General features: G+C 33.5%; 1 protein-coding gene and 1 pseudogene across 1 annotated transcript in view; both read left to right on the top strand.

Annotated features, from left to right (window-relative positions):
• The window catches only part of LOC128158113 (E3 ubiquitin-protein ligase TRIM71-like), an 82,672-nt gene extending 78,159 nt beyond the window's left edge, over window positions 1-4,513 (top strand). Inside the window, exon 5 of the transcript XR_008239920.1 lies at window positions 4,420-4,513. The gene's annotated coding sequence lies outside the window, so the exon portion shown is untranslated. The remainder of the gene's footprint in view (window positions 1-4,419) is intronic.
• Window positions 4,514-5,780: 1,267 nt separating this feature from the next.
• The window catches only part of LOC128158154 (tripartite motif-containing protein 2-like), a 275,172-nt pseudogene continuing 253,493 nt past the window's right edge, over window positions 5,781-27,459 (top strand).

Genomic DNA, 27,459 nt, shown 5'->3' with positions numbered 1-27,459 from the left:
ACATGCTCGCCAAAATTCCCTATACCTGCAACACAAATTTTAGTGAGCGTTTGCGAGCACTCGTTCTATTGAACACACCCTTGGTTATATATGATATGTTTTTGGTGCAACTGTTGAGGCGAGCGCAGCATAGAAAAGAAAAATCTCACCCTACATATGTAGTGATCAAAATGAAATTAATCAATCATAAGTATGAAACAACGGTTTGTCCATTCATTTCTATTCCATTGTTATATTACTAAATTTTTAATGGTCTAATAAGATATGAACTTAAGTATTCACTTGATGTGGAGAAACTTTTGTGATTTGTTTCCATAACACCCTGGGAAAATTTTGTTGCATTTTATTTTATAAATGATTTTAAAAAAGGTATATATCCCATTGCAATTAACACTCTGTAAAAACTGAAATACAACTTGTCAAGGGAAAACATCAAAAATATAACTATGGTTATATATACAACACACCAATTCATAGAGTACAGGCCTGGTAAAGGAAAACAGGAGATGATAAGAATGATTTGTGGGGGTGTTCTCACTAGCTATCACTTAGTCGACTGACCTATCAAACTTATTATTTACATCATGAAATGCTACGTACAAACAACTGGAACTGACGTTCACATTGAAAAATAACGAACTATTTTTAGTTAATATCATTACACAAATAAGGTTCTTTGGTACATTAATATATGCAGGGACCAACCTAGAGCAAAATATTAGGGAGACTACTTCTCCCTAACACAAAAATAGGAAGAAGTTTGAGAAATCAGGGAGACCTTACTTGACAACGGCATAACGCTAATGATGATATACACAGATTTAACCTTTAAAGAGACAGTACGCTGCATCTTATAAAAAAAACGACTTAAAAAATTTTCTGATCGTCATCGGTATTTTTGTACTACTCATGAATGTATAAATTTTCAGAAAATTACAAAGTTCTCCATTAAATAAATCTAATTATTTCATTAAAATTAATAATTACGTATAACCTATCACATAAACACATCGCAACGTGTTACAGGGTCAGCCCTTTATACTATTACGCATGCGTATTTACTGTGAACAAAACACATGCAGGGCTCGTAGAGATTCTCCTGTACATGTTTGTTGATAAAAATATGCCTTTTCTACTTCTCCCAGGTAATAGTTGTTCAAAGTTTTTTAAATAAACACAATTATTATTTTGTAAGCATGTATTTTGCGTGCTTATCACAGGAGTTGACTACAAGCTAAATTTATTTTTGTAACTGAGGCTCCTTGAGGGGTTATTTGACTCATTTATGTCTGTTCATTTAAAATGAACCGAAATTGGAAAACCATTAATAGATTATCGAAAAAGTGATCATGTGTTCCGTTTAGAGAGTCCTTTTTACCTCGTATACCACAATGATCGGAGTCGGGCAAATATCTTGTAGTTGTCAGCACGTGTCAATTACTGTCCATCAAAATCCACGCGGTACAAATAAATGATATAAGATTATTCCGGTTTGTACGACTCTTAAATTTCCGGAAGCTCATAATTACATTAATTAAGTATGTGAAAGGGATTTTCATCTATTTCGACTGTTACAATCAACGTTATTTCTTATTTCCTAGCGAAACAATGGGTAAATCTGAAGTTATTCAAATATGTGTTTGCACCTGTACTGTCTCTTTAATAATTTAAATTAAATTAGAAGCAGTCAATCAAAAATAAAACAACTTTTAAAATTAATAAAAACTTATCCAATTTATTAAATTTAATTTATTTGATGTATTCACACATTTTATAGATGAAATGTTTTGTAATTGTTTTAGCTAATTGACAATAAATTCAGTCTCTCTATTTCTGTATATTTTGGAGGTACAGTACCAACAACGCTGATCCCGTATTTAACCGCGTTCCCCCCGCAGTTATTTAATCCTTTTGCATAGCAGTTAATTCATCGCTCTCCTCACTGCAGCCATTTTTAAATCGCACATGCTACGCGGAGAGCTTTTACCTACGGTCACAGAACTTGTACAAAATAAATGTAGTATCAGCTTCAAATAACGTTTTTGTAACCGCCCCCTCCACCTGAAACTGCATGTTGGATTCAGTCACGATGTATACTGTCTATTATGAATACTAAACTTAGAAATATTTAATATTAGTATATTGCAAATGAATGCAGTGGCGTCTGAAGCAAATTGAAAGTGGGGGGAGGAGGTTAAAGCGCATTACCCAATTTCCCTCTCTCACATAAAGATGAAATCAAGATCGGCGACGCTCATAATAATCAATAAGCCTCCTCTGTAAGATAGGCAATGGGCGGTGTTGTACGATTAGACGAAGCCGTACACAATTTCATAATTAAGGAAGGAGTCTTTTCTGGTTATCGACTAGTTATCGACTAGTTAAAACATAAATGTTCTTTAAATCAAGGAAATTAAAATAGTATATTTTTTTCTTTCTTACTATCGTACAATTTTGCATAGAAATAGTTATCAATATTTAGAATCTAAGAAATACTTTATTTTTGGGCGGAATATTGGTGTAGAAAAATATCACGTTTCGCAATTCAGAATTGCTGTAGAATAATGAGTCTGTTTTAGCACTTTGAAAACAATAACATTAATGTTGGATTTTTTAAGTAATGTTAACTTATGATATGATACTTGGGTTTCAGAATTTGTTTTTAAAATAAGATTTGCCAAGCAAATTATATTTTTATAAGCTTTTTAAAGCACCCATTCTGTACATTGATTTGTGTAGAAAAAATCACTAAAATCAGTTTTTCTCTCTTATAAAATGGTCAATATATTAGCTTTTCTGTCAATTTATATCTTTATATTAAGTCTTCATAATACATAAATATCAGAAATATTTTATTATTGGAAGCATTAAAAAAGTATCAAAATTTCTTCCAAATTTGTGAAAATTAGAGGAAATGTGGGTTAGGCAATATATAAAATTTATTCCCATTTAGTAGTACAGTGTATAAGCTGATAGGCATTCTGATATTTTATCATTTCATTGAGGAATAGAACCTTCATATCTTAAACAGATGTCTACATAATTAAAAAGAACTAAATTTATTTTTATCATCCTTTAAGTAGGGGGGAAAAAGTAGTGACCTTGACCTGACCATTATGTGAAAACAAGGTCAAATTTAATTAAACTGTTAGAATCATTTGGTTATATGATCTGTTTTACTGTGTCAATTTTTAAAAAGGACTATATATGGTATGGGCCTAAAATGGCCCCCTAAAAGGAATATCATTATTTTACTGTAACTCTTTGTTATCTTTGTACAGATATATATGTGATGTTTTAAATTAATGTTCATTTTGATTCAAGTGCCCACAATTTAGAAATACGGCATTGTAAAGACAGCCTTTTTCCGCCATTTTTGCATTTTAGCATAAAAAAAGCTTGTTTTCAAGAAGTTTTACTTTCAGGAAACATAGAGCGCATGCTTGAACCAACAAAATATTTTAATCAGAGATGTATCTAGACAAGACTAATAAGTGACAAAAAATTTGTTCTGGTTCAAGCATGCGCTCTATATTTCCCATTCGTAAAAAATGAGAAAAAAGTCAATTTCGACTGATTTTGATTGAATTTTGGAAATATCGTCACTTCCGACGTCATATACTGCAAGTGAGTGCAAAAAAATCAAACAAATATGTGAAAAATATATTTTATATGAACTCTTCTAAATTATAACATAACATTTTATTGTAATTGAAACACTTTAAAAAATGATGAATTATGGGGGCCAAATTTAATTCTTATCATATATAGTTCTTTATTATTATAAGAAGTATGTTTGATAACGAGAAGACTCCTTCCTTAATATACACAATATGAAATAAAAGAAAAAGTGTACAAACACAGTTTGCATTGGATTTTTTAAAAAGTAATTCGAGATGTATGCATTTAATAACATGTACAATTTCCCATGTTGTTTTGTGATGTAAATTAACAACCTCATACCATTTCTTGTAAAGAATAACAGCTGAAATAATGGAGTTAAAGAGAGCAGTGATATAACAAGCATATCGGGTTAGAATAACAGAACAACACTAGTTATTTATTAACAAAAGCATTTCATCAATTTAATTTACTTGGTATGCAGTTTACGTAGATTAAATAGAGAATATTCAATACTTCTTCACATTTAATAAGATTGAATAATAAAAATTAAAAAACATTATAATCCAGCTGCCAAGCATACTTATCAATTTTTGAATAGTCTATGTCAGTTTGAATGGATTGTAAAAATACATCGTCAAGTATCTAAATGAAGAAGCAATGATTAATTATTTTAAATTTACTCTAAAAATGTAACATTTTAAAGATATATATCGTATGTTATTCTAGATAGTTCCAGTAATTAAAATGATATATACATGTACCTGTAGTGTCGTGTAGCTGTCAGATATTTTATAGTGGAGGGAGATAACTTGCGCTTCAGTCCAATACTTTTATTCACCTATAATTTATCATCAAGACCATGGTGGTGTTGTTTTGCTGGACAACTCTACCGCAGGGGTACGCGGTTTTACCGGAGACATCTTATTTTGACCGCGGGGTTTGCGGAAAATACGGGATCCCGTCATCGGCGTTGACAGTAATGTATTAGTCCGACCCTTTGACCCAATTACAACCGTTATGTACAAGATCTTTTTTTTTTAAAATAACTGTAACAAACGGTTTCATAATTATTTTTGCATTAATTTGGCAGAGTTATTAACTAATTACAAGTTAACAACTAATTGTAATATCAACACTATAAGAAATAAACATCAGTTGCACAGTATGTGGTTGCATCTCCCGTATTTATAACCCCTAAAGATAAGACTTTTTTGAGTAATTAATTATAACAAAAGATAACTGAGGCTGTGAAAATGTGTTAAAAATAAGTTTTTATCATTTCATTGCCTTAATTTGGGGTTAATTTACAAGATTGTGAACTCATAATACAGGGCGACTTCAACTTCTCTTTCGGAGTAAATTCCGGCAAAGTTACCAATCAAAAAATGTCTATTTTGCCCAAGTTGCCCCCTGGGTTGGTCCTTGATATGATGCATCTGTAAAGTAAGCAAAGTGAGATTGACTGTCCGGTGTGACATCTAGAATTTGTTAGAAGCAATGCATGTTTCAGTGCAATTTAAGTAATGTAATTGTAGCTTCACTTTGAAAAATCTCACTCTCATCAGAGCATTAAGATCATGCTGCCCTTGGTTACAAAAATAGCTGAGAAGTTATGATAGTGGCTCTTTTAGATTTGATAACTGCCTTTTTATCCTCAATTTATTTTCAAAATATAATTTTTGTTCCTGAATATTATGAGAAGCCATTTGCAATTTACTTGGAATTGTGGGTTCAATTCTGATGACAGAAAATTCAATAGGTCAAAGGGAGCATTTTGTTTTTGTTTTGGAGTTAGAGCTCGCAGTGCTTGCCGGCGCTTTGTATATTAAATGATATTGTCCTACATGTCCTTCAGACCTGGTTTAACAGGTTGGGACCAATCACTCAAATTGGTCACCATAGCCTGTTTGGGATATAATGTCCTAAATAGTCAGTCACATTCTTTAAACATGTTAAAGCAAGTTATATGTAGGAGAAATTCTTTTTTAAAAGAATTTAAATGTCTTCCTGTCTTTTAAGCTCTAAAGTGTCCTGTTTGCAAGAAGAACAATATTTTTCTTCAGAAAACACCAAAGTTTTATAAGAAATAGTCAAATGAACAAAAAAAAGAAAAGTGATATATCAACCTTTTTATTTTTTCAGAGCATGAGTAAAAGTATCTGACCATGGACAAGCGCTGGGCCCAGGATGTGTTACGGTGTCATCTCTGTGAAACCCCGGGCCCCCCTATGTACTGTGACATTTGTCACATACATCTGTGTAAAGCCTGTGTGGGGGAACATCTCTCTGATCTATCCAAAGAACACAAAGTGCTGCCATTTGAAAAGAGAGGATCTACTCCTAAATGCCCAAAACATTCCACAAAACTATGTGAACTTTACTGTAAACAATGTGACATTCCTATTTGTACAACATGTCTTTCCTCTGAAGAACACAGTGGCCATAAATTTATTGAAATAATTAAAAACATTGATAGCAGGAAAGAAATGATTCAAACAGATTTACAAGAACTAGATACGATCTCGTTACGAGTAACGAGTAGGTCTTCCGTTCAATTTTAAAACGATACGATTAAAATATCAATGAAATTTCAGAATTTCCCCTCAACCACTCCCTTTCATATAATGCATACAATTGTCAATATCCCTTGAAATGCTTAACAAAGAGTATTGCTTTTTCACATACAGCACATTTAAGGTTTAAGATTTTAGTCCCCTAAAATCCCTAATTACGTTATTAATTGGTTTAGAAATTAGTTTTACAAAGTGATATTGTTACGACCAACAACTTTGTTTCTATAATGCATTAAAAAATCTTGATCGTTTTTAAGATATGTGTAATAGAGTTTACGAGTATCTTGGCCCCTAATTTAAGGGGCCAGCCCCTTTTTCTTGAATTCATTTGAAGGGTCAAAAGAATACTAACATTTTTTGTTCTTACACTTATCTAGAATTGTTGTTCAATTTTTAGATACAAATGATTGAATATTTTAGGGGCCAGCCCTCTAGATCCTTAATGGGGACAGACATTGGTGTTTTGATTAATGGAATCGATTAGAATCATCAATGCAAGCATTTTCTCTTCAACAATGCTTAACAAAATATGTCTATTTTTCTAGATAAATTGCGTCAAAGTTTTAGTACTTTGGCCCCTAAAAATCCCTAATTACGTAATAAATGGGCGTGGCAACGATCTTACCTGATAGATATTGTTACGGTCAACAACTTTGCTTCTGTAATGCATTACAAAATCTTTATCGTTTTTAAGTTATTTGTAATAAAGTTTATGAGTGTCTTTACCCCTAATTTAAGGGGCCAGCCCCTATTTCTTGATTTTGTTGGAAAGGACTTATGATTATCTACCACTTTTGTTATATATGTTTTAACAAAATATCAACTCATAAAAAGATACAGATCAAAACGTATGAAAAATTTGATTCGTAATTCGTACCCAATTTTCGAGACTAGGCGAGCTCATCGAAAAGGCGCCACTGGCGCTAAAAAACTACATTGTGCACAACTTTAACCTATTGTCTACCTATCCTGAAAATTTCATATTCCTATCTCTGATAGTCTCTGAGTTTATGTCTGCACAAAATGGGTCGTAAAAACTGACAAAATCGGCCGTAAATCGGAACCGGAAGTGCCGATTTCAAAATTTTAAAAAACTTCTAGAATTATGACCACTGGCAATCATCTGTGAAAAGATGGTCGAAATCGGCCGAATAGTTTTCGAGAAATCACGTGCACAAAATTCGTGGAAAAAAATAATAATAATAATAAGAAACAGTACGAAAACTATAAGGTCTTCCGTTGGAAACGGAAGACCTTAATTAGAGAAATCCATTTATCCCAAATACCAAGAGATTGCATCCATTATCCCAGTCCAGAAATCTGCTCTGAATGAAAACTCCCAGAAATTAACAACAGAAATCGACAGACATGGAGAAGACTTGCACAGAGAAATAAACACCATTATCAGAAACATGAAATCTAATGTGGAGGAAACGGACACCAAATACCTGGCTGTCTTAGACAAACAGGAAGATGAAATTAAACACACCATTTCTGAAATCACACAGACCATTACTGAACTAAAGACGTTACTGGACTCCAATGATGTCAGCCGTGTCTCTGCCTACAAATCCAGGAATGATGAATTCAGAAGATTGCCTCCTAAACTCACAGTGTCCTTACAAAGTTTTACCCCTCAGAAGATCAACAAAGAACAGCTTTATCAACAGTTTGGTTCTCTGTCAGCGTCATCTATCAAAACAGAAGAACATGGCTACACCATGGAATCTCCCGGTGCTGAGTCCTCTCCCTCGGACAGACCGCTCATTGATGTACCACGGACCATCACAGGGATATTCACCGAATATAGAGGATCATTAAGCCGTGTGTCCTGTCTGAGTGATGAGGAGATATGGACGTGTGGTGATGACAAAATCATGAGACTCTACAACCTCAGTCAGAAACTATTGAAGTCAGTCCAAACCAAGTCAGGGAACTATCCAGAGGACATAGCAGTGACAAGGCGTGGGGATCTAGTTTATACTGATTACGATGATAGAACTGTGAACATAGTGAAGAATACACAGATACAGACAGTGATTGAACTACAGGGGTGGAGACCTCTCGGTGTCTGTAGTACCTCCTCTGGTGACCTCCTGGTTGTCATGGACAGTGATGATGATAAACAAACAAAAGTTGTGTGTTACTCTGGCTCCACAGAGAAACAAAGTATTCAGTACGACGACAAAGTACAACCTCTCTATTCATATGGTGAATTATCTAACAGTAAATACATCAGTGAGAACAGGAACCTAGATATCTGTGTGTCAGACATTGGAGCCTATGCAGTAGTGGTGGTCAATCAGGCCGGGAAACTCCGGTTTACCTACACTGGTGCTCCCTCTACTACCAAGGGATCATTCTATCCACACGGCATCACAACAGACAGCCAGGGTCGGATCCTGACAGCAGACTATAACAACTTCTGTATCCACATCCTGGATCAGGACGGACAGTTCCTCCGCTACATTGACAACTGTTGTTTACAGTATCCACGGGGTTTATGTGTGGACACCAGAGACAACCTCATTGTGGCTGAGTACACAGGTACAGTGATGAAAATACAATATGTCTAGAACATTACACAGCAGTGTAACATTGTATGTATTACATGTTGACAAACTGACTGTCTGTATATATATAACATGTATTAGCATAAAGATAATTAATTATATTATATAATAGAGTCATGCATATAAAATATACGTCCATTTAGTTCATGTCAACAATATCATTGTTTTGTTTATCATGTTTATATATCATAATAACAAACTGTTTTAGTGTAGTCATTGTATTGTCAATGAATTAAATGTTTATACATTTAATGTCTAAACAAACTGTGTACATTATAAGAATACAATCAGAGAAACCTTGTTTGGTATTTGTCAAAGAAATCAAAACATGTTAATGTTGATAAATATCTGTAAAAATCTTTTTTAGCTCTCCTTTATCATGTTTATATTAAGTTATGAGTTAATTTCAATGATTTTAATAAGAATAAAAATATAAATCATACATTTTCTTTTCTCAAAGCAGAAAAACTGAAGGTACCACATTTGTTGAACATTAGAATGGTGTTTATTTAATCTTTGTCCATCAATATTTCTGTCATTGAAGATTGAGTAACTTTTGTTTCTTACTCACTAGTAATAAACCCTGCAGTTGTACATTGTGTACTTTAAATAATGTGTTTTCATGTCTAATAAATGATTTGTAAACAACTTTGTTATTTGGTTTTAATTAGTTTTTGACCACATCATTTTGAATATTACGGTAAAGTTGAAATGGACTTTCTGATTCAAACGGATGGAGGAAAATGTCTGAATGTTTGCGTGATCTGGTAAAAATTGTTAAAACTGTAACCCCTTTCCCCTTTTTATGAATCGACGTTTGTAAACATGAAAATAAAAAAAAAAACAATAGACTACCTGAAAGGTTCAGCCAAGGGCTATAGTACATGTACTCAGGTGACCGTCAAGACCCATGGGCTCTTGTTTATTTTCCTGAAACGTTTGGTTGAATGTTTTATTGTAACGAAAAAATTCATCGCGTCATCCATTTGTTGAATTACATTGCCTTATTTCAATTATAAAAACATGAAATACTCGGCTTTGAGTTTCTGAAATGTGGCACTATTTGAAGACGTTGATATGGATATACTAGTTATTACATGCGCGGATCTAGAATTTGGTCCGACGTTCATGAGTTGGGGGGGGGGGGGGGGGTCTGAGGCATATTTTTGGCAATTTTATTTTGTAGATATAAAGAAATTTAAATTTTGCGGGGGGGGGGGGGACTGGACTCTCCTCACCCCTCCCCTTCTAGAACCGCGCATATATTATCAATACCTTAAAACCTTGAGAATTAGCCGGATTTGATAGTACGCCGGTTTTCAAAATAAGCCACTTATTTCTTGCTTTGAAAATTACTAAAAAAAAAATAAGCATGTTTTGAAATAAGACAGTCATGACAGTGCCTTTCATTCAGGAAAGATTGTGTTTTTCTACAATCAAGATGTTAAACACAGTATTATTTTAATTACTTATTTTTTATTATAAAGGTATATAACAGTTATGATTACTTTTAAAATAAATCATCGAAATCTTAAGGTCTAGGTCTAGTAGTCGCCATTGCTAAAAGCTCAATGTTTTAAAGATAGACACTCAGAAGTAAAGACACAAACATGTTCATTTAACTCTTACAGATATTTAGCTAGAACAAACAAGTAGTTCACAATCTATCGATTATGATTTATTGGTTTCATATTATGCTGTAATTGTGCTCCCGTCGTTTCCCGGTATTTTGTTTGGATAATGAGCCGTGAATTGAAAATAAATTTAAAAAATACAAAGTTGACGACGTAAATATGGTGAAAATGTTATAATTTGCACAGAGCATTGCTTTGAATTCGAGGTTGAAGAGGGCAGCCATACCCCTAAAAATCTTGAAGTGCAAAAATAAAAAAAATCGAAATTTATATTCGGGGGTGTTGTTGCAGGGAAGGGGGTTGTTATTTACTACTGAAAACTTTATTACAGTAATTTATATCACGCTTTTTGATGAATAATTTCAATACATTTTTTACAGTTACAGAAAAGTGGAGGGACAATTTTGTATAGCCATACTGTGATTTGCAAACATGTGAGCTCCCCGTTCCCGTGCGTTGCTATATATGCCTTTTATTTACAATTAATTGTCCTATATATTTACTTTTATGGGCTTAAAATTACCCACCTTCGCCCATCTTCTTAGTGTTGATGTTGCAATGGTGCGGCTTAACAATGACATTATTATTTGAAGACATTCGGACATCATTTAATACATATGTTGTAATAAGCAATAAACTCATGAGTTATGGGGGGTCATACTGTGAAAGATATGTTCTTTTTAATATTTGTATGGATTTTCACAGAAGAAGTAAACAAGTATTTTATTCAGTCAGCACAAAATCAAAATTTTCATATACTCTTTCTCTCTCATGAAGAAAAATGTCTGATATATTGGAGTTATCTCTCTTTGACCAGTAATGCATATTGACATCTACGTTATTTATACTAAACTCATCTATCACAAAAATTAAAACAATCCAACAAGACTGATTTGTACGCTACATTGAGTTGAAATTATTTAGCATTATCATTATTATTATTAGGGTTTTCCGTTTTTCAACGGAAAACCCTTCTGTTATTCTACTGTTTCTTATTATTATTAGGGTTTTCCGTTTTTCAACGGAAAACCCTTCTGTTATTCTACTGTTTCTTATTATTATTTTTTTTTTTTATCCGCAAATTTTGTGTAGGCCATTTCTCGTACATTTGTTGTCTGATTGTTATGAAACTTTCAGGGTATGTAGACAATGTTAATATCTCGGGACGTTTTTTTCAAATTTTTAAAATTCACTTCCGGTTATGAGTTATTGCCCTTTAATTGAAAATTGGGGGGTCTTTTGTCCAGAGTTGATCTCGGGAACTACAAAAGATGGTTGCATGAAATTTAGCAGGATTGTTGGTAACATTTTATAGTTTTGCTGGCATGAAAATTTTGGCAAAATGTTTTTTAGTTTTTAAGCTATTTGCCGGTAAAGTTTAAGGTTTTGGGGGGTCTGAAATTTTGTTGCTTTTTGTATAATAACCTTTAAACTAAACATAATTTGTTAATACATATAGAACAAAAGTTGTTTAGAATAATGAGAGCTTTCATTTAAAATTAAGAAAAAAGGGCTGGCCCCTGTAATTAGGGGTCAGCAGCTCATACACGTATTTTTCTAATAGCAAAAATCGTTATCATTTTATGAAAAAAAATTAATTCAGTTATTGTTAATATATTAAATAATGTCATTTGGTATCAAATTTAAAAAGTTCTGTGCCCTATTTTTTTCAAATTTCATAAAACAAATATGTGTGAATCGTAACGTTACATGAACGAGTTAATTTGTCTACATAGACACACAAGCGAACAAATGCCACTTTAAGGCCCAGGCATTTACTGCATTACGTTGTGTTGCGTCTTAGATAAATAGTTGTGATTCAATTTCATTTTTTTCATCTATATCATTTATGAATTCAATGAACACACATTATTTTAACGTTCTATGTGCAACTATTTGTCGGGGCGCCCCTGTTTGTAACCCCCGCGCGCGCGCCGAATGTAAACAGTAGCGAACGGCATTGTAGAAAAGAGAGAGCCGTAATGCAGAAGAGAAGTTGTGTATTCTTTCGATGTACAAATGCATTTTCAATTTACTGTGAAACATATGAACATGCACAGGGAACAATACTACATATTTGTTTAAGGAGGATATTTTTCTCGTGTGAATCGTTTACGAGGAAATTCTGACAGCCACACTTCTGTCGATGATCAGCCGTTGATAAGCTACGAGTAATAAAGGAGAAAAGATGGACATTAAAGTGTGTGATTTATGTGGATGTTACTGAAAAAGGTGAGGCTTTTACTCCTTTTAAAGTTTAAAAAAGTTAAAGTTAAAATTTAGTATATAGTATAGATGTACATGTAAGTACGTGCACACTGTTTGTTTTTGTTATGGTGTGGGTGTTTGTTTACTAACGTGTAATTTTTACATGTTTCATGGATGTTTAGACTCGCTCGAGGTTCATGGGGGACTGGAAAGGGTAACTGAATTTATCTATTTAAAAAAATAACAGATTGTGAATTTTCAACTCAAAATTCAAAGCAGGGTCTAATTAGAAACATATCATATATTCTTGTGCAGAAGACTCCAAATGTAGTCATGAATATCCTGTAGACATAACTTCAAGTAAATAAAATTGTATACTTCAGACTTCAGAGTTAAAACATGACTTTAATATCTTTATGATGCCAATCATTGTATCATTAGAAAGGTTTAGCAGACCAACGGGTACCCGGTACATGTACTTGTACATGTAGGTTACAAGTTAGAACTATGCGTACTATTCTACCAGTTCACATAATTTTTCTTGTTTAGCAGTTATGATGTGTACTTAAATTGTCCTTGTTAATGTTTTAAATGTAATTTTTTATTCTCTTTTTTTAATCGGACTACTGGCAGTACTGGCCTGCGAGCAGTTCTCGCCGAGGACCATTTCTCGCTGGTGCACTGTTACATCATATTTTCGTATATAATTTTATGTGTTGATAAAATGACGTAACAATGCAGTGAATGCACTGGTGAGAAATGGTACTCGGCGAGAACTGATCGCACGCCAATATTGATTAATTACAGACAAAAACTGAAGGTTGCGCGTGTTATTTTTTATTGAACAACATTGTTTAAAATAATTCTTTATATATGTGATGATCAGACCGGTTTGAATACCAGTGCCAGATAGCTCAGTTGGTAGAGCACCTGACTAGAGATTCAGGGGGCCCAGGTTCAAATCCCGGTTTGGTCCTTCATTATTTCTCCCATCCTGTTACAATATTGGTGTTGTGACCAACCCCTGGAACTAACAGGTTAACTCCTGCCAGGGGTGATCTTCGAGGGTGAAGATCATTTAAGGGGGAAGGAATGTGACGGTCAGACTGGTTTGAATACCGGTGCCAGATACATGTAGCTCAGTTGGTAGAGCACTTGACTAGAGATTCAGAGGGCCAGGTTCGAATTCCACTTTGTTCCGTCGTTATTTCTCCCATCTTTTACATATACATGTATATCAGATATATGACAGATGATTAAAGGTCATCACATGTTTTGAAAGATGCAATAAGTGTTAAAAACCTTTACTTTACAACACAATACATATAAGTGAATATTTATGTTTCTTGTTATTATTTGGTGTGGTTTTCTTGACAGTGTCGCATAAACAATTTACCCGCTCCTAAAACACAAACTTTCTTTTTGTGGATTCAGCTTACCGCTGATTGGCTGCTGTTGCAGTAGACAAATACGATATGCACGCACAAAACACAATGAACTTATCAGAGAATGAGTTGAGTTTATTTCAACTGTTGGAATTTGGGTTTTTTTTTTTAAAATGTATACTTGTGACAAAACATATATGTGGTACATACAGCTGTAGCTTTATGAAGAAAATTTTGGTTAGACCATATATACCTATCATGCAAGTAAATGATATTTACAAAAAACTTGCAATTTATGGCGCACGAAATATACGCTAGTTTTATAAAGATTGACATACATGTAATGTACCACATTCTGTGAAAAATAATCTATTAAAAATTCTTCATTAAGTTTACTCATACATGTTTTATGCTTATTACACATAGTATTGTTTTTAAAACATGTGATTTATAAGAAAATAAGCAAAAACCCTCGCTAAATTTATTTGCAAAAAAAAAAAACACAGTAGAATTGATAAAAAATGGTATACCAGAAGCTAATACCAGTACATGTACTTTGACGCTGTTCGGTGGGTAATATTCGTTTGTAATTTACGAATTGAAATATTGACTGTTGCACTACAAGTATGGTAATAAACTCTCTCTCTCTCAAACTTTCTCTCTCTCAATTTGATAAGTGTTTATACCTATGAAAATTTTTTAATATTATATTATGACTTGATATGCAAATTTTTGATCTTGTACTGCCTAAATGTTATGTCATGTATTGGGATATGTCATACCTATTACACTGCATGGTCAGTGTATTTTTTCCAGATATACTATGCATATGTTAATGTAAACACAGCTATTACTAGTACATGTATGTAAACACAGCTAATTATTTTTTTTTTATTTCAGCTCAAAACAGACTCTTGTTACCACATGGCTTTTACCGGTACCTGTTGATTCTTGTGGGTCAGCTCCTGAAATTAACCTGTCACCTCTATCCACATGCATATTCCTTGTGTTCTACAGACTATTTACCGGTAATTCAAATTAAATCCGATAATGCATGAACAATAATGGAACTTGAAGAAAGCATCATGCCATGTTGTGGTTTGTGTTTGATAAGAAATTATGAAAACAAAATTAAGGCTGTTTATAAAGAAATTCATAATTGCTGTGAAAATTTGTTTTTCAATAAAAGTATGCAATTATGTTTCCTTTATTTTTTATTTCATAAAGATATTTAGATGTGTTTACATCATTGAAAAATCCCCCCCCCCCCCTATTTGATTGTCTGCATTAAGATTACATGTAGGATATGTAAATGTACATTTGACTTTGAAATAACATCTGCTATGATAATTACTTTTGAAATGAACAAGAAACAACCTATTTCTACCTTTCTAAGGTATATATGCATAAAAAAAAGTAGAAAAACATGTCAAACTTGAAAATTTTTCATGGAAATCAACTCGATCTGTCTCCAGCTACCTGGGTGTGTTTGAATTTAATTTTAATTTAAGGCAGATGTCTAACTTGTAGGTTGTAACTTACTGTTTTAGCATGGTTAGAAGGAGACTAGAAATCAGAATAGATTAGATATTCACTAAATATGATTGTTAGCTTACTTTTTTCATGAAAACAAAAAATCACAAGCAGGACAGCTGTCTATTTGTTAATTAAAATGGTACAAATCATACAATAAACAAATAAAGATCAAATTTTACAATCATTGATGATTGTTTTCAAATATGTGTGAGAAATGACTCAGGGAAATTGCCACAAGTTTCATAAAATTAGGTAAAACATTTCAAACCATGACTTTTTATGAAAATCAAAAGATTTGGGGGGGGGGTATACATGTAAGGGTATTTCTAAGTTATGTGAAGCTTTTATCATGATTATATCATGTAGGCATATGTTGTATTGAATAAGGTTTCTTTTTAAAGGTGGTTGAACAACAGTTGACCTCTAAAAGGTCAGGTAAAGATGTTTTAATATGGAGAACCCTGTAAATCTGTGTTTACTAAAGGAAATTGGAAATGGTGGGTTCACTTAAATGGCCATATTTTTATTAAACCTCAATGGAATTGGCAATATTGGTATTCATTTTCTCAGAATTGCATTAGCTTTCTTATTCTAAGACAAACCGTCTTTTCATAAAAATGTTAGTGTACTAAGTTAAAGGTACGAGGAACAGTTTCGGATAAAGTACCGTCAATATTTTTGTAAAATTGAGAGTGACTTTACTTGAAGGTTTATCATTGTTGCGTAGATTCATGAAATGAATTTTAATGATTATCAATAGTTAGAGGGATGTCTCTTGTTGGAATTGGTAAGCAATATTAAGGCCCCTAATTTTAAGTACATGAGAAGCAGAAATAAATTGTGAAACTTGCGGCTATGACAGATGTGTTGACTTTACTGTGAAATTGAAGGTTACAAACGGGAGGTTATATAACATGAAATGTAGGTGGATGGGATATTATATGCCTATTTAGTATTTACTGGGTATGAGGACAATAGCAAGTTTATTGTCACCCAAGACAGCAACTATTTAATGAGGCAAAGCCAAGGGAAATAGTTGCTGTGGAGTGGGACAATAAACTTGCTATTGTCCGAATAGTCAGTTAATTGGTATTTCATTATACAGAAGAAAACTTTATTTGTCAGCGATGCAGAATTTCTTGATGATAAACAAATTAGAGTTAAATCAAACTTTGTATTTAATGCAGCGATCTTATTAGGTCAGAGGTGTTCGGAGTTTAAGGTGATATGGGACACTTCCATGTTGTGACGTATTGTTTATCGAAATAAACAATAAAATAAAGTGTAATTATATAAGTACACGTAGTTTCTTTTCAAAAATGGTCACCTAACTCCTTAACGCAGTGGGTTAGAGGGTTTACTAGGAACCTGTAAGTCATGAGTTCGAATCCCACTGGGGTTTTTGCAATTTTTACCTTTTCAAATATTTTTAAAAGCTATTTTTTGGTTAAATATTGTAAAATTTGAAAATTCTAAACCAGTGAAAATTTTTCAATTATATAGTACTTTAATCCACATTAATATCGACAGATGTCCCATACCACCTTAAAAAGGAGGGAAATCAAATTCTGCTGATGAATGGTTTTGATGACTATTCACCAAGGGCAGATAGCATGGATACTATTTTAAATTAGATAAAAAGGCATGTTTATGCGGGCGCCTTCTAGTGATCAATTTGTCCGTCTGTCCATCCGAGATTGCTTGACTGGAGCATAGCTTCTCTCCCCTTGGCCCAATCTGGCTCATACCTCATCCACAGGGTTCCTTTGGTTGAAGGATGCGCAGTGACCTTGAACCATGTTTTTAGGTATAAGGTTAAGGTCATAGCAGAATTATATATATAAAATCCTTGTCTGGGGCATATCTTTTTTCCCTTTGGTCCAATCTGGCTAATACTCGCAGAATGTCTCTATGGTTAAACGATGTGCAGTGACCTTGCATGAAATTTCTAGGTAACGGGTGAAGATCATATCGGATCATGCAAAAATCCTTTTTTGAGAGCATATATAATTTCTACTAACCCCTATTTGGCTCAGACTTCACATAAGCAGAGCTTTTGAGTAAAGGGTGAAAGGGTGTGTAGTGACCTTGAACCTATTTTCAGTGAAAAGAAACTGTGAAGGTCATAGCAGAATTATATTTTTAAAAATCCTTGTCCGGAGCATATCTTCTCTCCCTTTGCTCCATTCAGCCTCATACTTCACCCACATGATGCCTTTGATCAAAATATATGCAATGACCTCGAATGATATTTGTAGATGAAGAGTCAAGGTCATATCAGAACACACAAAAATCCATATTTTAAGAGCATAGATATACTCTCCTTTTAGCCCCTATTTGGCTAATATTTTACCTTTACAGAGTTTATTGGTTAATGGCGTGCAGTGACCTTCAACCAAGTCTGTCAATGTGAAGGTCATAGCAGATCTTTTTAAAATTAGTTTTTGACAGTAGATTATTTTCCAAATATGCTTAATCTTGGTCAGATTGAACAAAAATGCATGTATGTTAGGGGGAATGAAATTGAATTAGAAGTTCTATGCCAGCTGGAAAAATTTCAAGTTAAAGGTCAAGGTCAAAGCAGAATTCTCTGAAATAACATAAGTGGGGCCCTTTGAAATGTTCACCATTTCAATGTTGTCTGGTTCATAGTAATTTTACATAGAAAATATTCACAGAGGTACAGTAAAGTTAACTTTACATCGATAAGTTTCTGACAATTAATGACGCAACGAGCACACAGTACGAAAGGTCAACCCTTTGAAAAGCAGTGAAGAGGAAAAGTTCATATCGGATCATGCAAAAATCCTTTTTTGAGAGCATATATAATTTCTACTAACCCCTATTTGGCTCAGACTTCACATAAGCAGAGCTTTTGAGTAAAGGGTGAAAGGGTGTGTAGTGACCTTGAACCTATTTTCGGTGAAAAGAAACTGTGAAGGTCATAGCAGAATTATATTTTTAAAAATCCTTGTCCGGAGTATATCTTCTCTTCCTTTGCTCCATTCAGCCTCATACTTCACCCACATGATGCCTTTGATCAAAATATATGCAATGACCTCGAATGATATTTGTAGATGAAGAGTCAAGGTCATATCAGAACACACAAAAATCCATATTTTAAGAGCATAGATATACTCTCCTTTTAGCCCCTATTTGGCTAATATTTTACCTTTACAGAGTTTATTGGTTAATGGCGTGCAGTGACCTTGAACCAAGTCTGTCAATGTGAAGGTCATAGCAGATCTTTTTAAAATTAGTTTTAGACAGTAGATTATTTTCTAAATATGCTTAATCTTGGTCAGATTGAACAAAAATGCATGTATGTTAGGGGGAATGAAATTGAATTAGAAGTTCTATGCCAGCTGGAAAAATTTCAAGTTAAAGGTCAAGGTCAAAGCAGAATTCTCTGAATTAACATAAGTGGGGCCCTTTGAAATGTTCACCATTTCAATGTTGTCTGGTTCATAGTAATTTTACATAGAAAATATTCACAGAGGTACAGTAAAGTAAACTTTCCATCGATAAGTTTCTGACAATTAATGACGCAACGAGCACACAGTACGAAAGATCAACCCTTTGAAAAGCAGTGAAGAGGAAAAGTTGCTCAGAATTATGTTTTAAACAAAATTGATTTTTTACATAAATTTTAATTTTGCATTCTGGGTTAAGAAAAAAGATGTTAGTTCAAGGTAAAGTTAACTTGTACCTAAAATGAAATCAAATTTGTTAAGTCGTACTTAAACACATTGTTTTTTTGTTAAGTCGTTCTTGAAATGGTTAAGGGTTTTTGGTTAAGTCGTACTTAAAACCATTCGGATTATGATAAGTTGTACCAAAAATCATTCGGTTTTTTTTTTATCTTTTTGTACTTTGGTTTCTTTGTTACTAGATTAAGAACTCTGCTTCTTAGACGTACTTCTAGCGTTGCATTCGACATTAGCGGAAAACCCACTCGTTGCTTTGCAACGAGCTTTGCTCTAGTTTTTTTTTTTTTCCCGCAAATTTTGTGCACGAGATTTCTCGAACATTTTTTGTCTGATTGCTATGAAACTTTCAGGGATTGTAGATGATATTAATATCTCTAGACGTTTTTTTCAAATTTTTAAAATTCACTTCCGGTTATGAGTTATTGCCCTTTAATTGAAAATTGGGGGGTCTTTTGTCCAGAGTTGATCTCGGGAACTACAGATGATAGATGCATGAAATTTGGCGAAATTGTCGGTAACATTTTATAATTTTGCTGGCATGAAAATTTTGGTAATTTCTTTGTTAGTTTTTGTGCTATTTGTCGCCAAAGTTTAAGATTTTTTCGGGGCTGAAATTTTGTTGCTTTTTGTATTATAACCCTTAAACTAAAAATATTTTGTTAATACATATAGAACAAAAGTTGTTTAGAATAACGAGAGCTTTCATTTAAAATTAAGAAAAAAGGGCTGGCCCCTATAATTAGGGGTCAGCAGCTCATACACGTATTTTTCTGATAGCAAAAATCGTTATCATTTTATGAAAAAAAATTAATTTAGTTATTGTTAATATATTAAATAATGTCATTTGGTATAAAATTAAACAAGTTCTGTCCTATATTTTTTTTCAAATTTCATAAAACAAATATGTGAGAATCGTACATGAACGAGTTAATATGTCTACATAGACACACAAGCGAACAAATGCCACATTAAGGCCCAGGAATTTACTGCATTACGTTGTGTTGCGTCTTAGATAAATTGTTGTGATTCAATTTCATTTTTTTCATCTATATCATTTATGAATTCAATGAACACACATTATTTAAACGTTCTATGTGCAACTATTTGTCGGGGCGCCCCTGTTTGTGACCCCCGCGCGCGCGCGCCGAATGTAAACAGTAACGAACGGCATTGTAGAAAAGAGAGAGCCGTAATGCAGAAGAGAAGTTGTGTATTCTTTCGGTGTACACATGCATTTTCAATTTGCTGTGAAACATATGAACATGCACAGGGAACAATACTACATATTTATTTAAGGAGGATATTTTTCTCGTGTGAATCGTTTACGAGGAAATTCTGACAGCCACACTTCTGTCGACGATCAGCCGTTGATAAGCTACGAGTAATAAAGGAGAAAAGATGGACATTAAAGTGTGTGATTTATGTGGATGTTACTGAAGAAGGTGAGGCTTTTACTCCTTTTAAAGTTTCTTGTTAACTGGTTAAAATTTAGTATATAGTATAGATGTACATGTAAGTACGTGCACACTGTTAGATGTTTTTGTTATGGTGTGGGTGTTTGTTTACTAACGTGTAATTTTTACATGTTTCATGGGTGTTTAGACTCGCTCGAGGTTCATGGGGGACTGGAAAGGGTAACTGAATTTATCTATTTAAAAAAATAACAGATTGTGAATTTTCAACTCAAAATTCAAAGCAGGGTCTAATTAGAAACATATCATATATTCTTGTGCAGAGGACTCCAAATGTAGTCATGAATACCCTGTAGACATAACTTCAAGTAAATAAAATTGTATACTTCAGACTTCAGAGTTAAAACATGACTTTGATATCTTTATGATGCCGATCATTGTATCATTAAAGAGGTATAGCAGACCAACGGGTACCCGGTACATGTACTTGTACATGTAGGTTACAAGTTAGAACTATGCCTACCATTCTACCAGTTCACATAATTTTTCTTGTTTAGCAGTTATGATGTGTACTTAAATTGTCCTTGTTAATGTTTTGAATGTAATTTTTTATTCTCTTTTTTTAATCTGACTACTGGCAGTACTGGCGTGCGAGCAGTTCTCGCCGAGGACCATTTCTCGCTGGTGCACTGTTACATCATATTTTCGTATATAATTTTATGTGTTGATAAAATGATGTAACAATGCACTGGTGAGAAATGGTACTCGGCGAGAACTGATCGCACGCCAATATTGATTAATTACAGACAAAAACTGAAGGTTGCGAGTGTTATTTTTAATTGAACAACATTGTTTAAAATAATTCTTTATATATGTGATGATCAGACCGGTTTGAATACCAGTGCCAGATAGCTCAGTTGGTAGAGCACCTGACTAGAGATTCAGGGGGCCCAGGTTCAAATCCCTTCATTATTTCTCCCATCCTGTAACAATATTGGTGTTGTGACCAACCCCTGGAACTAACAGGTTAACTCGATCCTGCCAGGGATGATCTTCGAGGGTGAAGATCATTTAAGGGGGAGGAATGTGACGGTCAGACTGGTTTGGATACCGGTGCCAGATACATGTAGCTCAGTTGGTAGAGCACTTGACTAGAGATTCAGAGGGCCAGGTTCAAATCCCACTTTGTTCCGTCGTTATTTTTCCCATCTTTTACATATACATGTATATCAGATATATGACAGATGATTAAGGTCATCACATGTTTTGCAAGATGCAATAAGTGTTAAAAACCTTTACTTTACAACAGAATACATTTAAGTGAATATTTATGTTTCTTGTTATTATTTGGTGTGGTTTTCTTGACAGTGTCGCATAAACAATTTACCCGCTCCTAAAACACAAACTTTCTTTTTGTGGATTCAGCTTACCGCTGATTGGCTGCTGTTGCAGCAGACAAATAAGATATGCACGCACAAAACACAATGAACTTATCAGAGAATGAGTTGAGTTTATTTAAACTGTTGGAATTTGGGTATTTTTTTTTAAAATGTATACTTGTGACAAAACATATATGTGGTACATACAGCTGTAGCTTTATGAAGAAAATTTTGGTTAGACCATATATACCTATCATGCAAGTAAATGATATTTACAAAAAACTTGCAATTTATGGCGCACGAAATATACGCTAGTTTTATAAAGATTGACATACATGTAATGTACCACATTCTTTGAAAAATAATCTATTAAAAATTCTTCATTAAGTTTACTCATACATGTTTTATGCTTATTACACGTAGTATTGTTTTTAAAACATGTAATTTATAAGAAAATAAACAAAAACCCTCGCTAAATTTATTTGTAAACAAAAAATACACAGTAGAATTGATAAAAAATTGTATACCAGAAGCTAATACCAGTACATGTACTTGGACGCTGTTCGGTGGGTAATATTCGTTTGTAATTTACGAATTGAAATATTGACTGTTGCACTACAAGTATGGTAATAAACTCTCTCTCTCTCAAACTCTCTCTCTTTCTCAATTTGATAAGTGTTTATACCTATGAAAATTTTTTAATATTATATTATGACTTGATATGCAAATTTTTGATCTTGTACTGCCTAAATGTTATGTCATGTATTGGGATATGTCATACTTATTACACTGCATGGTCAGTGTATTTTTTACAGAAATACTATGCATATGTTAATGTAAACACAGCTATTACTAGTACATGTATGTAAACACAGCTAATTATTTTTTTTATTTATTTCAGCTCAAAACAGACTCTTGTTACCACATGGCTTTTACCGGTACCTGTTGATTCTTGTGGGTCAGCTCCTGAGATTAACCTGTCACCTCTATCCACATGCATATTCCTTGTGTTCTACAGACTATTTACTGGTAATTCAAATTAAATCCGATAATGCATGAACAATAATGGAACTTGAAGAAAGCATCATGCCATGTTGTGGTTTGTGTTTGATAAGAAATTATGAAAACAAAATTAAGGCTGTTTAAAGAAATTCATAATTGCTGTGAAAATTTGTTTTTCAATAAAAGTATACAATTATGTTTCCTTTATTTTTTATTTCATAAAGATATTTAGATGTGTTTACATAATTGAACCCCCCCCCCCCTCTATTTAATTGTCTGCATTAAGATTACATGTAGGATATGTAAATGTACATTTGACTTTGAAATAACATCTGCTATGATAATTACTTTTGAAATGAACAAGAAACAACCTATTTCTACCTTTCTAAGGTATATATGCATAAAAAAGTAGAAAAACATGTCAAATTTGAACATTTTTCATTGAAATCAACTCTGTCTCCAGCTACCTGGGTGTGTTTGAATTTAATTCTAATTTAAGGCAGATGTCTAACTTGTAGGTTGTAACTTACTGTTTTAGCATGGTTAGAAGAAGACTAGAAATCAGAATAGATTAGATATTCACTAAATATGATTGTTAGCTTACTTTTTTCATGAAAACAAGAAATCACAAGCAGGACAGCTGTCTATTTGTTAATTAAAATGGTACAAATCATACAATAAACAAATAAAGATCACATTTTAGAATCATTGATGATTGTTTTCAAATATGTGTGAGAAATGACTCAAGGAAATTGCCACATGTTTCATAAAATTAGGTAAAACATTTCAAACCATGACTTTTTATGAAAATCAAAAGATTGGGGGGTGGGGGGTATACATGTAAGGGTATTTCTAAGTGATGTGAAGCTTTTATCATGATTATATCATGTAGGCATATGTTGTATTGAATAAGGTTTCTTTTTAAAGGTGGTTGAACAAAAGTTGACCTCTAAAAGGTCAGATAAAGATGTTTTACAATGGAGAACCATGTAAATCTGTGTTTACTAAAGGAAATTGGAAATGGTGGGTTCACTTAAATGGCCATATTTTTATTAAACCTCAATGGAATTGGCAATATGTGGTATTCTTTTTCTCAGAATTGCATTAGCTTTCTTATTCTTAGACAAACCGTCTTTTCATAAAAATGTTAGTGTACTAAGTTAAAGATACAAGGAACAGTTTCGGATAAAGTACCGTCAATATTTTTGTAAAATTGAGAGTAACTGTACTTGAAGGTTTATCATTGTTGCGTAGATTCATGAAATGAATTTTAATGATTACCAATAGTTAGAGGGATGTCTCTTGTTGGAATTGGTAAGCAATATTAAGGCCCCTAATTTTAAGTACATGAGAAGCAGAAATAAATTGTGAAACTTGCGGCTATGACAGATATGTTGACTTTACAGTGAAATTGAAGGTTACAAACGGGAGGTTATATAACATGAAATGTAGGTGGATGGGATATTATATGCCTATTTAGTATTTACTGGGTATGAGGACAATAGCAAGTTTATTGTCCCCCAAGACAGCAAATATTTAATGAGGCAAAGCCAAGGGAAATAGTAGCTGTTGAATGGGACAATAAACTTGCTATTGTCCGAAAAGTCAGTTAATTGGTATTTCATTATACAGAAGAAAACTTTATTTGTCAGCGATGCAGAATTTCTTGATGATAAACAAATTAGAGTTAAATCAAACTTTGTATTTAATGCGGTGATCTTATTAGGTCAGAGGTGTTCCGAGTTTAAGGTGATATGGGACACTTCCATGTTGTGAGGTATTGTTTATCGAAATAAACAATAAAATAAAGTGTAATTATATAAGTACATGTAGTTTCTTCTCAAAAATGGTCACCTAACTCCTTAGCACAGTGGGTTAGAGGGTTTACTAGGAACCTGTAAGTCATGAGTTCAAATCCCGCTGGGGTTTTTACAATTTTTACCTTTTCAAATATTTTTAAAAGCTATTTTTTGGTTAAATATTGTAAAATTTGAAAATTCTAAACCGGTGAAAAGTTTTCAATTATATAGTACTTTAATCCACATTAATATCGACAGATGTCCCATACCACCTTAAAAAGGAGGGAAATCAAATTCTGCTAATGAATGGTTTTGATGACTATTCACCATGGACAGATAGCATGGATACTATTTTAGATAAAAAGGCATGTTTATGCGGGCGCCTTCTAGTGATCAATTTGTCGGTCTGTCCATCCGAGATGGCTTGACAGGAGCATAGCTTCTCTCCCCTTGGCCCAATCTGGCTCATACCTCATCCACAGGGTTCCTTTGGTTGAAGGATGTGCAGTGACCTTGAACCATGTTTTTAGGTATAAGGTTAAGGTCATAGCAGAATTATATATATAAAATCCTTGTCTGGGGCATATCTTTTTTCCCTTTGGTCCAATCTGGCTAATACTCACAGAGTGTCTCTATGGTTAAACGATGTGCAGTGACCTTGCATGAAATTTCTAGGTAACGCGTGAAGATCATATCGGATCATGCAATAATCCTTTTTTGAGAGCATATATAATTTCTACTAACCCCTATTTGGCTCAGACTTCACATAAGCAGAGCTTTTGAGTAAAGGGTGTGTAGTGACCTTGAACCTATTTTCAGTGAAAAGAAACTGTGAAGGTCATATTTTATGTGAAGGTATATTTTTAAAAATCCTTGTCCGGAGTATATCTTCTCTCCCTTTGCTCCATTCAGCCTCATACTTTACCCACATGTTCAAAATATATGCAATGACCTCGAATGATATTTGTAGATGAAGAGTCAAGGTCATATCAGATCACACAAAAATCCATATTTTAAGAGCATAGATATACTCTCCTTTTAGCCCCTATTTGGCTAATATTTTACCTTTACAGAGTTTATTGGTTAATGGCGTGCAGTGACCTTGAACCAAGTCTGTCAATGTGAAGGTCATAGCAGATCTTTTTAAAATTAGTTTTAAATAGTAGATTATTTTCCAAATATGCTTAATCTTGGTCAGATAGAACAAAAATGCATGTATGTTTGGGGGAATGAAATTGAATTAAAAGTTCTATGCCAGCTGGAAAAATTTCAAGTTATAGGTCAAGGTCAAAGCAGAATTCTGTGAAATAACATAAGCGGGGCCCTTTGAAATGTTCACCATTTCAATGTTGTCTGGTTCATAGTAATTTTACATAGAAAATATTCACAGAAGTACAGTAAAGTAAACTTAACATCGATAAGTTTCTGACAATTAATGACGCAACGAGCACACAGTACGAAAGGTCAACCTTTTGAAAAGCAGTGAAGAGGAAAAGTTGCTCAGAATTATGTTTTAAACAAAATTGATTTTTTACATAAATTTTAATTTTGCATTCTGGGTTAAGAAAAAAGATGTTAGTTCAAGGTAAAGTACACTTGTACCTAAAATGAAGTCAAATTTGTTAAGTCGTACTTAGACACATTGGGTTTTTTTTGTTAAGTCGTTCTTGAAATGGTTAAGAGTTTTTGGTTAAGTCGTACTTAAAAACATTCGGATCATGTTAAGTTGTACCAAGAATCATTCGATTTTTTTTTTATCTTTTTGTACTTAGGTTTCTTTGTTACTAGATTAAGAACTCTGCTTCTTAGACGTTCTTCTAGCGTTGCTTTCGACATTAGCGGAAAACCCACTCGTTGCTTTGCAACGAGCTTTGCTCTAGTTATTATTATTATTATTATTATTATTATTTGCATTTTTCATTTCTGAAATACTCCATTGAGGCATCTGGAAAAAAGTGAAATTCAATATCAGACAAAAATATTGAACAATTTCCTGAATGATCTTGAGATCATTTGAGATCACTTGCGTAGATCTTAAAGATGACAAATGAGCTTTGGATTTCATGAAATTATTTAGTCTATTGGATCTACAAAATATGCATGTGCAAAAAAAAAAAAAAATCAAAAAATGGGCATCATGACAAAAGGGAACTATTTTATGGACCTACAAAATATACATGTTCAGTCAAAAAATGGCCATCACTCGCTTACATGTATCACCGCTAGCTGCGACCCGAGTTCGATCCCCGAGATCGACGGTGGTTGTATGCACTGGCGTCGGAAGCAAATTAAAAGTGTGGGGGGGGGGGGGCTAGACTGATTCTAAGAAATATTGAGAGAAAAAAACCTAATTCCCAAAATCATTAAAATTCTAATCCTTAAGGGGGGGGGGGGGGGGTTATACCCATTGTTCCAATAAAAAAAAATCTTACCTACCATAATTTTTTTCCCAAAAATAACAAAAATCTTAATCCTCGGGGGGAGGGGGGGGGGGCTACTATGACTTTGACTCCAACTTCTCAATCTTTCAAACGTACATTACGGAACAATAATGTTTCCGGCGAAAAAAAGTGGGGGGGGGGGGCTGAACCCTCTATTCTGCTATGTGCCTAATGGTAAGCTCT

The sequence above is a fragment of the Crassostrea angulata genome, chromosome 8, assembly GCF_025612915.1.
Source record: "Crassostrea angulata isolate pt1a10 chromosome 8, ASM2561291v2, whole genome shotgun sequence".
NCBI lineage: Eukaryota > Metazoa > Mollusca > Bivalvia > Ostreida > Ostreidae > Magallana > Magallana angulata.
This window is presented reverse-complemented; position numbering and strand designations above follow the sequence as displayed.